General features: G+C 39.3%; 1 long non-coding RNA gene across 1 annotated transcript; it reads left to right on the forward strand.

Annotated features, from left to right (window-relative positions):
- The first annotated feature begins 4,744 nt into the window (after positions 1-4,744).
- Positions 4,745-9,569, forward strand: LOC145511049 (uncharacterized). Its single transcript, XR_014057465.1, has 2 exons — positions 4,745-6,983; positions 8,843-9,569. It is a non-coding gene; the product is annotated as an uncharacterized LOC145511049 (long non-coding RNA).
- The last annotated feature ends 4,828 nt before the right edge of the window (positions 9,570-14,397 follow it).

The raw sequence follows: 14,397 nt of genomic DNA on the forward strand, positions 1-14,397 counted from the left end.
AATCTCCGTGCTAATGTTCTAATGCAATTGAGCTGTGCTAAAGAACATATGCAGCTTTTCCTCGAAGGGATTCAGAAGTCATTTAAAATTAATTTCTCATCAATGATTAGAAAAGAATCTCTCAAGAAGAATTCTTCAAAAGCACATGGAAATTTTTCATGACCCTCTGCAGGGTATAAAACAGTATTTAAGAAGTCATTGAATATAATCTGAACTTACTTTCGAGCAGACTGTGTACCTACGATCTAGAAAACTGTATTTCCAAGTTAGTGATAACAAATCTCAAAGGCCTCTTTTCTCTTTCAAATTGTGTGTGTGCTTAGTCACTCAGTCGCACCTGACTCTTTGAGACCCTTGGGACTGTAGCCCACCAGGCTCCTGTGTACATGAGATTTTTCAGGCAAGAATATTGGAGTGGGTTGCCATGCCCTCCTCCAGAGGATCCTTCCGACCCAAAGGTCAAATCTGTGCCTCCTGTATCTATCTCCTGCACTGCAGGCGGATTCTTTACCTGCTGAGCCATTGGGGAAGCCTATTTCATATTTCAAAGGCTTTTTTAAAATTGCCTCTCAAAATTCTTATTTTGCTCTTGTTTCTTAATTTTTATTTCTACCTTCTTCAATTTCCCCTCATCTTTCCTTTTCTCAACTTTCTCTCTACAAAAATGTGTAAGTCCTCTCAGACACTCTGGTTCCTTCTCTGTATGACAGTACAGTATAGTGACAAAATAGCATATTAGTTATTTACTAAAATGTTGGGGGAAATGTTCTGCTATATTACAAAATACAACTTTAAGAAACTACTTGTAATTAATATACCTTTTAGTCATTCACAAAATTGTATATACTTTTGTATGTAAAATGCCCATTAAAAATGAAAATTAAAAAGGAGATATAAAAGGAAGCTGGTAGTGGGCATGAAACTAGCATCAACAATCACTAACACTGACTCAATGGACATGACTTTGAGCAAACTCTGGGAGGTAGTGAAGGACAGAGGAGCCTGCTGTGCTGCAGTCCATGGGGTTGCAAAGAGTCGGACACAGCTTAGCAAATGAACAACAACAACCACAACACAATCATAACAGGCACTTTACTCTTTTTTTAGCACTCATTCTGGTTTGTTGCTGGACTTCCCATTCCCTGTTACTTACACGAGTTCATGTCACTCTCTCCTGGTTTTCTTATTTAGGTTACCTGCCTCACCCCAAAAGCATTTCAGTTTGCAGTCCCAGAGATAGTAAAAAACCTGAAATGCTGAAGCCAGGAACATGTCATCTCAGTAATTCAAGGACTGTGCAGTGGGGAAATTACTTCAGGTCCTATCCAATTCGGCAACTGAAAATTCTGGTGAAAATTCATGGCATCCAATGAAACTATCTCACACTTATAGCAGAGGGAGCTACAGATGGAGCCACAGGAAAGGAAAGCACCCCCTCTGCACCCTCCCCCTCCCCCCAGGATAACAGGTATCATTCTGCAGAGAGTTCATACTGAAAGACATCATTACACACACCTAATATAGCCAGTAAAAACAGGACCCTAGAACTTTAGGAAAGCAGTTGATGATTCATTGGCTTACAGGATAAGTTCTCTTATCAGAGGCAATCAGGATTTGTCAGTCAATTTAAAATTTTCCTTAGAGCACGGACTCTTAAAAAAATCACACATAGACACCTTATCCATTTTGCTTTATTTTTTTTTTATGTGAACCATTTTTTAAGTTTTTTATTGAAATTGTTACAATATTTCTTCCATTTTATGCTTTGGTTTTTGGCCATGAGGCATGTGGGATCTTAGCTTCCCAATCAGGGATCGAACCTGCACCCCTTGCATTGGAAGGTGAAGTCTCAACCACTGGACCACCAGGGAAGTCCCCCATTTTGCTTTAACTTAACACATACAAATCAGTTCAGTTCAGTTCAGTTATTCAGTCATGTCCAACTCGTTGCCACCCCATGGACTGCAGCACACTGTCCATCACCAACTCCTGGGGCTTGCTTAAACTCATGTCCATCGAGTCGGTGATGCCATCCAAGCATCTCATCCTCTGTTGTCCCCTTCTCCTCCTGCCTTCAATCTTTCCCAGCATCAGTATTTTTTCCAATGAGTCAGTTCTTCACATCAGGTGGCCAAAATATGGGAGTTTCAGCTTCAGCCTCAGTCCTTCCAATGAATATTCAGGACTGATTTCCTTTAGGATTGACTGGTTTGATCTTCTTGCAGTCCAAGGGACTCTCAAGAGTCTTCTCCAACACCACAATTCAGAAGCATCAATTCTTCAGTGCTCAGCTTTCTTTATGGTCCAACTCTCACATCCACATATGACTACTGGAAAAACCATAACTTGGACTAGACGGACATTTGTCAGCAAAGTAATGTCTCTGCTTTTTTAATATGCTGTCTAGGTTGAGTTCCAGAAAAACATCTATTTCTGCTTTATTGACTATGCCAAAGCCTTTGACTGTGTGGATCACAATAAACTGTGGAAAATTCTGAAAGAGATGGGAATACCAGACCATCTGACCTGTCTCTTGAGAAACCTGTATGCAGGTCAGGAAGCAACAGTTAGAACTGGACATGGAACAACAGACTGGTTCCAAATAGGAAAAGGAGTCCGTCAAGGCTGTATATTGTCACCCTGCTTATTTAACTTATATGCAGAGTACATCATGAGAAACGCTGGGCTGGAAGAAACACAAGCTGGAATCAAGATTGCCGGGAGAAATATCAATAACCTCAGATATGCGGATGACACCACCCTTATGGCAGAAAGTGAAGAAGAACTAAAGAGCCTCTTGATGAAGGTGAAAGAGGAGAGTGAAAAAGTTGGCTTAAAGCTCAATGTTCAGAAAACTAAGATCATGGCATCTGGTCCCATCACTTCATGGGAAATAGATGGGGAAACAGTGGAAACAGTGGCAGACTTTATTTTTTTGGGCTCCAGAATCACTGCTGATGGTGATTGCAGCCATGAAATTAAAAGACGCTTACTCCTTGGAAGGAAGGTTATGGCCAACCTAGATAGCATATTTAAAAGCAGAGACATTACTTTGCCAGCAAAAGTCTGTCTAGTCAAGGCTATGGTTTTTCCAGTGGTCATGTATGGATGTGAGAGTTGGACGGTGAAGAAAGCTGAGCGCCGAAGAATTGATGCTTTTGAACTGTGTTTTTGGAGAAGACTCTTGAGAGTCCCTTGGACTGCAAGGAGATCCAATCAATCCATCCTAAAAGAGATCAGTCCTGGGTGTTCATTGGAAAGACTGATGTTGAAGCTGAAACTCCAACACTTTGGCCACCTCATGCGATGAGTTGACTCATTGGAAAAGACCCTAATGCTGGGTAGGAATGGGGGCGGGAGGAGAAGGGGACGACAGAGGATGAGATGGTTGGATGGCATCACCGACTCGATGGACATGGGTTTGGGTAGAATCTGGGAGTTGGTGATGGACAGGGAGGCCTGGCGTGCTGCAGTTCATGGGGTCGCAAAGAGTCGGACACGACTGAGCGACTGAACTAGGTTTGCCATAGCTTTTCTTCCAAGGAACAACCGTCTTTTAATTTCATGGCTGCAGTCATCATCTGCAGTGATTTTGGAGCCCAAGACAATAAAATCTCTCACTGTTTCCATTGTTTCCCTATTTGCCATGAAGTGATGCAACTGGATGCCATGATTGTAGTTTTTTGAATGTTGAGTTTTAAGCCAGTTTTTTCACTCTCCTCTTTCAGTTTCATCAAGAGCCTCTTTAGTTCTTCTTTATTTTCTGCCATAAAGGTGGTGTCATCCGCATATCTGAGGTTATTGATATTTCTCCTGGCAAACTTGATTCCAGCTTGTGCTTCATCCACTCCAGCACTTCAGCATATGCAGCATGATGTACTCTGCATATAAGTTAAATAAGCAGGGTGACAATATACAGCCTTGACATACTCCTTTCCCAATTTGGAACCAGTCTGTTGTTCCATGTCCAGTTCTAACTGTTGCTTCTTGACCTGCCTACAGATTCCTCAGGAGGCAGGTAGGGTGGTCTAGTATTCCCCTCTCTTCAAGGATTTTTCAAATTGGTTGTGATCCACACAGTCAAAAACTTTAGTATAGTCAATAAGGCAGAAGTAGATGTTTTTCTGGAACTCTCTTGCTTTTTCAATGATCCAGTGGATGTTGGCAATTTGATCTCTGGTTCCTCTGCCTTTTCTAAATCCACTTTGAACATCTGGAATTTCTTGGTTCACGTACTGTTGAAGCCTAGCTTGGAGAATTTTGAGCATTACTTTGCTATCATGTGAGATGAGAATATTCTTTGGCATTGCCTTTCTTTGGGATTGGAATGAAAACTGACTTTTTCCAGTCCTGTGGCCACTGCTGCATTTTCCAAATTTGCTGGCACATTGAGTACAGCACTTTAACAACATCATCTTTTAGTAGAGGTAAATTTATACGGCTAACTTGAAACTGCATATATTTAACATCAGTCTTTACATGTAGAGTAAGTCCTTTGCTTTTAGTATAGATCAATGGATTTCTGAGTTGTCCTTCCTACATAAGCCATACACATCACTTATTGCCCTCAAATTATAATTTGGGTGCTATTAAAACGGAGCAAAGCATAAAGGGCATTTGTGAAGCAGATGTAATGTATTATGCTGCAAGATTTTACAATCTTCTGTCCAGTCTTCTATGCTGCAGTCCATGAGGTCACAAAGAGCCAGACACGACTGAGCAACTGAACTGAACTGAACTGTCCAGTCTTCTACAATTGTCATGGTCATATCACATTTAAAAATAACTTTTTTCAGCATCTCATCTTACCAACTTACCTTTTCAAAGTAATACATTTAGTTCTCAATAGTGTATTAGTTCCTATTGCTGCTGTAACAAATTACACCCACCTGGGTTGCTTTACACAAGGCCCACTTACTGTCTCATAGGTCTTTGGTTAGAGTTCACTAAGCTCTGCTCAGGGTCCCACAAGGCTGAAACTGAAGTGTTGGCAGATCTTCATTCCCTACTGGAGGCTCTTACAGGTAAATCACTTCCAGAATTGTTTGTGTTATTGGCAGAATTTATTTCTGTGAGGTTATAGGACTGAAGTCCTGTTTCCTGGTGGTCTGTTGACCGAGGTCATTTTCATCTTCTAGAGACTGCCCACATCCCTGGCTCTCAACATCTCTTCTCAGTCTTAAAGCCAGCAATAGTGAGGGCTTCTTCTCACATGTCTAATCTTTCTGCTCTCCTCTCTTACCTCATCTATTCTGCTTTTAAGGGTTCATGAGATTACTTTGGACCTATCTGGAAAATCCAGGATAACCTCCTTATTTTCTAAAAATATTTATTTCTTTGACTGTCAGGTCTTAATTGTGGCATGTGGGATCTTCAATCTTTGTTGCAGCATGTGAACTCGTAGTTGTGGGATCTAGTTCCCTGAGCAGGGATTTAACCTGGGCCCCCTGCATTGGGAGCATGAAGTCTTAGCCACTGAACCACCGAAGTCCCTACCTCCCTATACTAAGGTCAGCCGATTAATAATCTTAATTCTATCTGTGAAGCCCCTATAAAACAGTACCTAGATTAGTGTTTGAATATCAGAGGATGAGAATCTTGGTGAAAAAAAATCTTTAGAATTCTACCTACTCCAAACAGTATCAATAGCTCTTCTGTTTCATGCTTGTATCTCGCCAAATTATGAAATATTTTTATTAAATCAAATATTTAAACTAACAAGTACAGGTGGCAAAAGGCAATTTGGGGACAGAAAACAAGCAAACAACTCAATTTGTAGCAACAGAAGTATGTGATTATATTAGAAAGTAGCCTATTAGCCATGAGCAGACAACATACTATAAACATTTGTCAGAAGTTTTTCCTGAGAGAAGGTGAGTATTGGTCAGTTAAACATAAGTTGGTTAAAAGAGTTCTATTGTAACAAATGAAAGGAGAAAAGCCATATGATCATTTTGATAAATACTGATTGGAAGCTCTGAGTGGCTAGGGATTGTTCTGATGGTATTTTCTGAAGGGTAATTGGATGGGGTCCCAGCCTCTTTTTGGCAACCCTCCCCGATTAAAGTGTCTGAAATTTCTTCTTTGTGGCTGATCACTTTCTCTGGAGGGTAATCTTCCAGAACCTTCCAGGGGGGAACTGGTGATAGGAAAAAGCCCAACGTTCAGTGCTATGAGAGCCAAGCTTGGGCATGAGGCCAGTGATTCAGAATGTAGACTTTTACACTTCTTTCTGCCATTGTTTGCAGCCTGAGCTTTATCCTGTGTCCAGGATGACCTCACGCCTGTGTCTTGAGCTCTGCTGGTTCATGTTGTGTGTCTTACCTGAAATGACCTCTCTCCTCTGCTGGGTCTCACACTCCAACATGTGCTTTACAGCTTTGAAATTTTTGTTTCCTCTTCTGTTTCTGCAACATCTGGAACATATGTACCCTTACTTGGCACTTAGCGCACTTTTCAAAACGTCTACACATGATTTGGACATTTTACTTATTGGGAATGCAACTCGCTACCTCCTTCCATGTTAAAAAATACTGTACTGAGTTTAGGGAATGTAAATACAATCTTTTTTCCTACATAAACATCAGCCCCCCAAGGTTGTATTGTATATATTTATGTACTATGACATTTGGATATTAAAAATCAGGAAGCATTCTATGGATAAAACATTGACTAGAGGGGCAGTCTGTAGGATATATTGCTTCATGAGAAGAAAATTTCTTCCACTCAAAGGAAAGCAAGAAAGAAGAAAAAAATTAAAAATAATAGTAGAAATGCCAGGAAAGAAACAAATCCTAATGTAATATTAATTAAGGTAAATGTAAGTGGTAAATTTACTGTATTAGAGTTCACCAGAGAAACAAAACAAATAGGAGAGACAGACAGACAGACAGATGTGTGTGTTAGCCACTCAGTTATGTCCGATTCTTTGTGACCCTGTGGACTATAGCCCACTAGGCTTCTCTGTCCCTGGAATTCTCCAAGTAAGAATATTGGAGTGGGTTGCCATTTCCTTCTCCAGGGGATCTTCCAGACCCAGGGATTGAACCTGGGTCTCCTGAATTGCAGGCAGATTCTTTATCATCTGAGCCACCGGGGAAGTCAGACAGACAGACAGACACTATGTAGATAGATTGGTTCATGTGATTATGGAGGCTGACAAGTCCCTGGATCTACAGCCAGCAATCCAGGGACCCAGGAGAACCAATGGTATAGTTCTCGTACAGATTCAGTAGTTATGAAACACAAGAGGAGACACTATTTCAGTTCCAGTCCAAAGGTACGGGGAGAAAAAATTCTAGCTCAAGATAGTCAGACAGAAGGAGATTCTCTGTCACTTTCTGGAGGTTGATTAAATGAGACCCACTCACAGACGGCGATCTGCTTTACTCAGTCTACTATCTTGTTTGAAAAAAACCCTCACAGACACATCCAAAATAATGTTTGGTCAGCATCCGGGCACTCTGTGGCCTAATCAAAGTTGACACATAAATTAGCCATCATAGTTACTAATTCGAAAACAGAGAGGATTAAAAGAAAGACATCATATATAAAATACACATTTTAAAAAGAAAAGCATCCTTCAACTTGAATTCAAATGGACATGATCTCTTTGTTAGTGTTTTGCTCAAACAATTTTGAAAACATCTCATGGTTATCAAACAAAGGTCAGGAACAGCAGAGATCAGTGCAGTGAATTTACTCTGATAAATCATTTTTTCCCCAGGCTTTAAGCCCTTTCTAAATATCTAGAAGCTGATTCAAACATGTCACATAGTGGGAAGGAAAAGAACAAGAGAAATAAATGATCTTTTCTTCAGAAAAGAAAACAAAACAGAAAGGTACAGAAAAGTTAGAAACAGAAGAATAGAAAAAGATATACCAGGCAAAAATAAAAATTTAAAGGAAACCAGTGGCAGCAATTTTAATATCTGATAGAATAAAATTCAAGTAACAAATAGAAATAAAATTAGAAAGGAATTACATATATCAATAAATACAAAATGATACACCCATTCGCATATAAGTACCTCATAAAACAGTCTAAAATATATATTAATATGACAGAAATAGATACATAAATAACTATAGTTGGAGATGTTAACTCATAGATCAAGCAGATAAAAACATAATAGAGATGTGAGCATTTCTGAAAACATAATTAATAAGCTTGAGCTGACCAAAAAAGGTAAAAAGGAGAATGAGATCTTTAACACAATATCATTTGTATAGATTAAAAATAAGTTCACAAAGAATAATGATATATATTTTATGGGGAGACATACATCATTATCTTATGGTAATATTCCACAGTAAAATGACTGCCTAGTGGAAGGAGAGGAAGAGAAGTGAGGAATGGAAATAAATACATTTAAGAAAACAAGAGAGAGGCCTTTCATGAACCAATACTCACAGTAATATTAGCTTAGATCCTTAAAAAAATATGACAACACTCCTATACCCATAACTCTTCTTATCCCTCCCAAAGGAAACAGCTCTATGTATGAAGTCTAAAACAGTGTTAAAAATGAACTGAACTTTTTTTTCAAGGTAGTGAACATGAAGAAGGCCATGAAGTGATGAGAATTTCCAGAAATTTCTGTAGACAAAACCAGGAAATAGAGTCATAACTGATGAAGCAGGATGTAGGAAACTGTTTCTTGACATACCTAAGATGTGGCCTGCAATGAGGAGGGAACTGATTTGTCTGCAGAAACTGAGAGATTTCAAGTGGAGCTAGTGGTAAAGAATCCACCTGTTAATGCAAGAGACTCAAGAGACACGGGTTCGATCCCTGGGTTGGGAAGATCCCCTGGAGTTAAGAAATGGCACCCCACTCCAGTATTCTTGCCTGGGAAATCCCATGGACAGAGGAGCCTGGCGGGCTACAGTCCATGGGGCTGCAAAGAGTTGGGCATGACTGAGCACAGCACAAGAGGGCAAAAATGAAGTGTGGCAGAAAACAGGAGTCTGCATATAGAATCATCACCCTGCCTGCCCCTGGTAATAGAATACCAGACTGCCTAGTGTTTAACCTCAAGGTTAGAAAGGGAGCTACTTCTCTAAGGAAATTGACTAACCTGCCTGGAGACAACAAGATAACAATGTAGGATCCCTGCATTTTGGATTGGCTGATCTGCAGCTGCTCACCTGAAGACAAAGACCGTCATGCAACAAGTTCATTTACACAGCCAAGCTCCCAAGTAACAGGCTTTTCTATTGCCTCATTTTTAAATATAAATGAGCAACCAAGGATCACTAGAGACTGGAGAAAAGACTGTAACAAGAAAACAGAAGGACCAATTAAACAGAGAAATCAATCCAACTAGAGACAAATTCAGAGAACAGTGGATAACTTAAAAGAATACCCCTTTGTATATTCAGAACTATCCGAAAAATCAAAATTCCACCTCTAAAACAAGAAAAGGATGCTGCAAATATGGTAGAATTAGAGAACAAGAAGTCTTGACAATTTAAAATGATTGTTAAATTTTAAAAATTCAATAGAAGGAAGATGAAGTTGAAGAAATCACTCAGAAAGTATAAAAGATAAACAGAGAGACAGAAAACATGAGAGTAATAAAGCCTCATATTTAATTAATGTGTTAATTAGAAATACAAAAAAAAAGAGAACAGAATCAAAAGAGTGGAGATGATGAGAAAAAATTGATTTTTGCTTAATTCTCATACCAGTAGACAACAGCAATTTGCAACTAATGACTATAATTTCAACCTGAATGTTAGTTAATATTTTTCTCTATATTAATGAGTAAGATGAAAGTGAAACAATGAAGAGGTGTGTCTGAACTTGACTCATTTGTCAGTGATGTGAAAAACTTTGCTGAATTAGATAACAGTTTTCAAATATTGAAAGAATAGTTCCTCATTTTTCTGTTCCATTTACAATATAATGGCTACAGACTTGATGTACTTTTAAGCTCAATCTGAATTATTAATATTTGCTCCATTACTTTCCTAAGTCTAGAAAAATCAATAAAACTCAAGTCTTGACATTTTTTTAAGATTTATTTTTGGCTGCGCAGGGTCTTCGTTGCTGCGTGCAGCCTTTCTCAAGTGGTGGTGAGCGGGGACTACTCTTCTTTGTAGGCTTGGTTGCTGCATGGCATGTGGAATCTTCCACGACCAGGTATTGAACTCATGTCCCCTGCATTGGCAGGCAGATTCTTAACCACTAAGTCACTAGCTGCTGCTGCTGCTGCTAAGTCACTTCAGTTGTGTCTGACTCTGTGAGACCCCATAGATGGCAGCCCACCAGGCTCCACCGTCCCTGGGATTCTCCAGGCAAGAATACTGGAGTGGGTTGCCATTTCCTTCTCCAGTGCATGAAAGGGAAAAGTGAAAGTGAAGTCGCTCAGTCATGTCTGACTCGTAGCGACCCCATGGACTGCAGCCTACCAGGATCCTCCGTCCATGGGATTTTCCAGGCAAGAGTACTGGAGTGGGGTGCCATTGCCTTCTCCGACTAGGTCACCAGGGAAGCCCTCAAGTCCTGATTCTATGTTTGTCTATTTCTGTGGTGCAAATGAAGTCAGCTGTCATGGCCCATTTGAAACTACAGACATGATGTCACTGACTGAATGCCATTTGAACCAACATAGATGGAACTAGAGATAATCACACTAAGTGAAGTAGGTCTGAAATAGAAAGACAAATACCAAATGATATCACTTACATGTGAAATTTAAAATATAGCACAAACGAACCTATCTATAAAACAGAAACAGACTCAGAAACATAGAGAACAGACTTGTGGTTTACCAAAGGGGAGGGGGTGGGGAGGGGAAGTGGGGTTAGTAGATGCAAACTATTACATATAGAATGGATAAATAACAAGGTCCTATTGTATAGCACAGGGATCTATATTCAATATCCTGGGATAAACCATATGAAAAATAATATAAAAAAGAATGCATGTATGTGTATAACTGAGTCACTTTGCTGTACAGCAGAAATTAAGACAACAAATCAACTATACTCCAATTAAAAATTAAAATAAATAAAATTAGCAAGAACTGTGAAAATAAAGTTTGTTTCATTCATCTTTGTTTTCCAACATGAATCCTCAGTCCATATTTGAGATATCTGCTTTTCATTTTGGTTACATCAGCTCTTAGTTAGACTTATAGCACAACCTTTGTATAAGAAATGGGTGCCCAAGCCCAAAAGGACGAGACTGTATGAAGCAAGGAATACTACCAGTCAGGGAGCTCTTCCTCGGAACCTGGGACTATAAGCCCTCGTGGGTATTGCTGTGTTCCCAGTCCTCACTATGAGGTGTCATTAGCAGACAACAGTGGCCATTCAAGTTGATCACATTGCCACTCCTCCTCAGTTTTTCTATGAGGGTAACACACTATCAGTTTCACTGGCTTTGAGATCTGGATTTGCACGTGAAATGATTCAAGCTGTCTCAAGCTCATCTCTGAAAATTCTTAACTACAATTGCCTGTGAAACCGTTCTCTGGGCCTCTGTGATATCCCCACTCATTTGTGGACTGATGGCAAATAAGGACACTTGATATTTTGCTACTAAACTTTGCTTTCTTTCTAGCTCCTTTTATAATCCTGTCATCTCTTCTCTAAAATCATTGTCAAATGCACTTGAAAACATACTTTTCAAAACAAAAAATTTCACTGTCTCCTCAAAGGAGAACACCATGGCCTCCCCTTTTTAACTATGGAATAATAAAATACCTAAGCTTTTATAAAAAATGTCATACACTAAAAACCAGGCTTATGTCTAAGTGGGTATTACTCAGTTTCTGAAAGAACTGCATAAATATAATGTAGGGCAAGAATGGGGCAGTGGTGGAGATTGGAGTGCAGTGAGCATGGGCCCACCCAACATTCCAGAGGGAACAATAATTATACCTCTCAAACCAGCTATGAGAATTATAAAATGTAAGTCATGGTCCTATTTGTCTTGTGAAAATGTAAAACTATACATTGTCTTTTGACTTCCCTGGTGGCTCAGCAGGTAAAGAATCTGCCTGCCATGCACGAGTCACAGGAGACCTGGGTTTGATCCCTGGGATCAGGAAGATCCCTTGAAGGAGGGCATGGCAACCCACCCCAGTATTCTTGCCTGGAGAATCCCATGGACAGAGGAGCCTGGCGGGCTACAGTCCACAGGGTCGCAGAGTTAGACATGACTGAAACAAGAGCACACATACATTTTTTCATGTAGACAAAAAAAAAAAAAAGAAAAACTAGGAACATCTTATGGGCTGAAGGTCCACCCAAAATTAACATGTAGGAACTTTACCTCCCAGTGTGATGCTCTTAGAAGGTGGGGCCTTGGGGAGGTAATTAAGATTAGATGGGGTCATGAGGGTGAAGACCTCATGAATGGTCTTATACCAGTCATGAGAAAGCCTGCTTCCCCACTCAGCTCCCTGCCAAGTGAGGATGCAATAAAAAATTAGCCATCAATGAACCAAGAAGTGTGTTCTCACCAGACACTGAATCAAATGGTGCTTGATCCTGGATTTCCAGCCTTCAAAATTGTGAGAAATAAATGTCTACGTTTATAGTCATCTATTTTTATCATTTGATATTTTTGTTATAACAGCCTGAATGGACTCAGGATGCTATTGAGCATCTCACCTCAAGCAATGGTGAGTCCTGGCATCTTTTTGCTGTTGATGTTTTGCCTATGTTCTCATGCGGACTTATTTGTTCCTGCCAACACTGTACAGTCTGCAAGGCTCGGTATGCACATTTTGTTGTTATTCTTCTTTAGCAGCATGATTATTCCACCTGTGGTCAATTGTATATTCCTGGGTGTATTTTGTTTGTTTTGGAGCTGTGGTTATTTTAAAACATTAGCAGAACAAAAGATTTTTGCAATCATTTACAAAATGTGCTAATATTCCATTGTAAATTGCAGAATGACACCAATGATAGCAACACGCAACAGAGGGCTTTATGGTCACCAGTAATTAATCAGAGTTTATCTACTGGCCAGAGAATGAGTCAGCTTCCACTTAGGATCCTATATATAGTTTGAAGTTCGTGAATTTACATGATTGGCAATATCAACACAAATTTACCTAAGGATTACAAAACATCCCAGGTAAACTGCAAAGCTTTAAGAAAATTGTTCAATGGTTGGAATATGCTATTACAAAGAATGCAATATTCTGTTATAGTTATTGGTCTGTGCTGTGCTTAGTTGCTTCAGTCGTGTCCGCCTCTTTGCAACCCCATGGACTGTAGCCCACCAGGCTCCTCTGTCTTTGGGGATTCTCCAGGTAAGAATACTGGAGTGGATTGCCATGTTCTCCTTCATGGGATCTTCCCGACCTAGGGATTGAACCCAGGTCTTCCGCATAGCAGGTGGATTCTTTATTGTCTGAGACACCAGGGAAGGCCAGTTATTGGTATAGCTCACTTAAAAAAATCAGTCATGAAGAATTTCAGATGGAATGTAGCTTTGAAAAATTTCATAAAGCATGAAAAAGCTTAAAAACATTTGAAAACACTGCAACTCAAGACTGAATGCTGATTTTTGTGGTAAAACCATTGATAATAGATTATCTCCACTCATTTAAGACAAGTTAGAAAGAGTATAACATACCTGACATTCTCAAGTAAAAATAATTTTATTTTTCTTAGAAAATAGTATTTACTTTTAGGATCTTATTTTATCTGTACATAAAAGCAATTTTTTAGCACTCAGGGGTTGATTTCTATTAATGTACAAATTCACAATTGCTGGAATAATAAAGACAGGACAGTTGCAAGATGTGATAAGAAGATCATTTTTCTCAGTGTATTCCAATTCTATTTTACAAGAAGACTGATGATGCAAAGAAAAAACAATTATTGATTTATGCAAGACGATCACAGAAAACATCAAAGTCTACATTTAAAGAGTCTCATTCATGAAAAAGACATGGCCAAGACTAGCTCTCCATGGTTATCAAGTTATTTGCAGTAAAGCAGTCTATGTGAATAAAATGCAAAACTATGCCTCTGATGCTATATATGGAAGGTTAACAGAATGGAAAGTTAACAAAGAATTGCAGTGCAGTGTAAGTAAGAAAAGCCACTATTTCCCCACGTGCCTATGCTATGCTCATCCTCTAGATTAGTCATGAGTCTGGAGAGAAATGAAAGAAAATCAGTTTTCTGAATACTGTCAATTCTTTGTTTTATACTACTCATGTGTCTGTGAAAATAATGGCAATATAAAAATGTCTATAAATGCAGTGGAAAGTGTAACACACTGGAAGCTATGTGATCCTTTTTAAACCTGTAAAACTGGACGTCATTATTCATTATCAGTAGGGAGAAACTTCCGAGGATTTCTGGAAGGACTCAAAAACCTTTTGCAATTGGCTCTTTAATTATACAGATGATTAGTGAACGGAG

This window comes from Giraffa tippelskirchi, chromosome 6 (genome assembly GCF_054371585.1).
Source record: "Giraffa tippelskirchi isolate mGirTip1 chromosome 6, T2T-mGirTip1v1.2.pri, whole genome shotgun sequence".
Taxonomy (NCBI): Eukaryota; Metazoa; Chordata; class Mammalia; order Artiodactyla; family Giraffidae; genus Giraffa; species Giraffa tippelskirchi.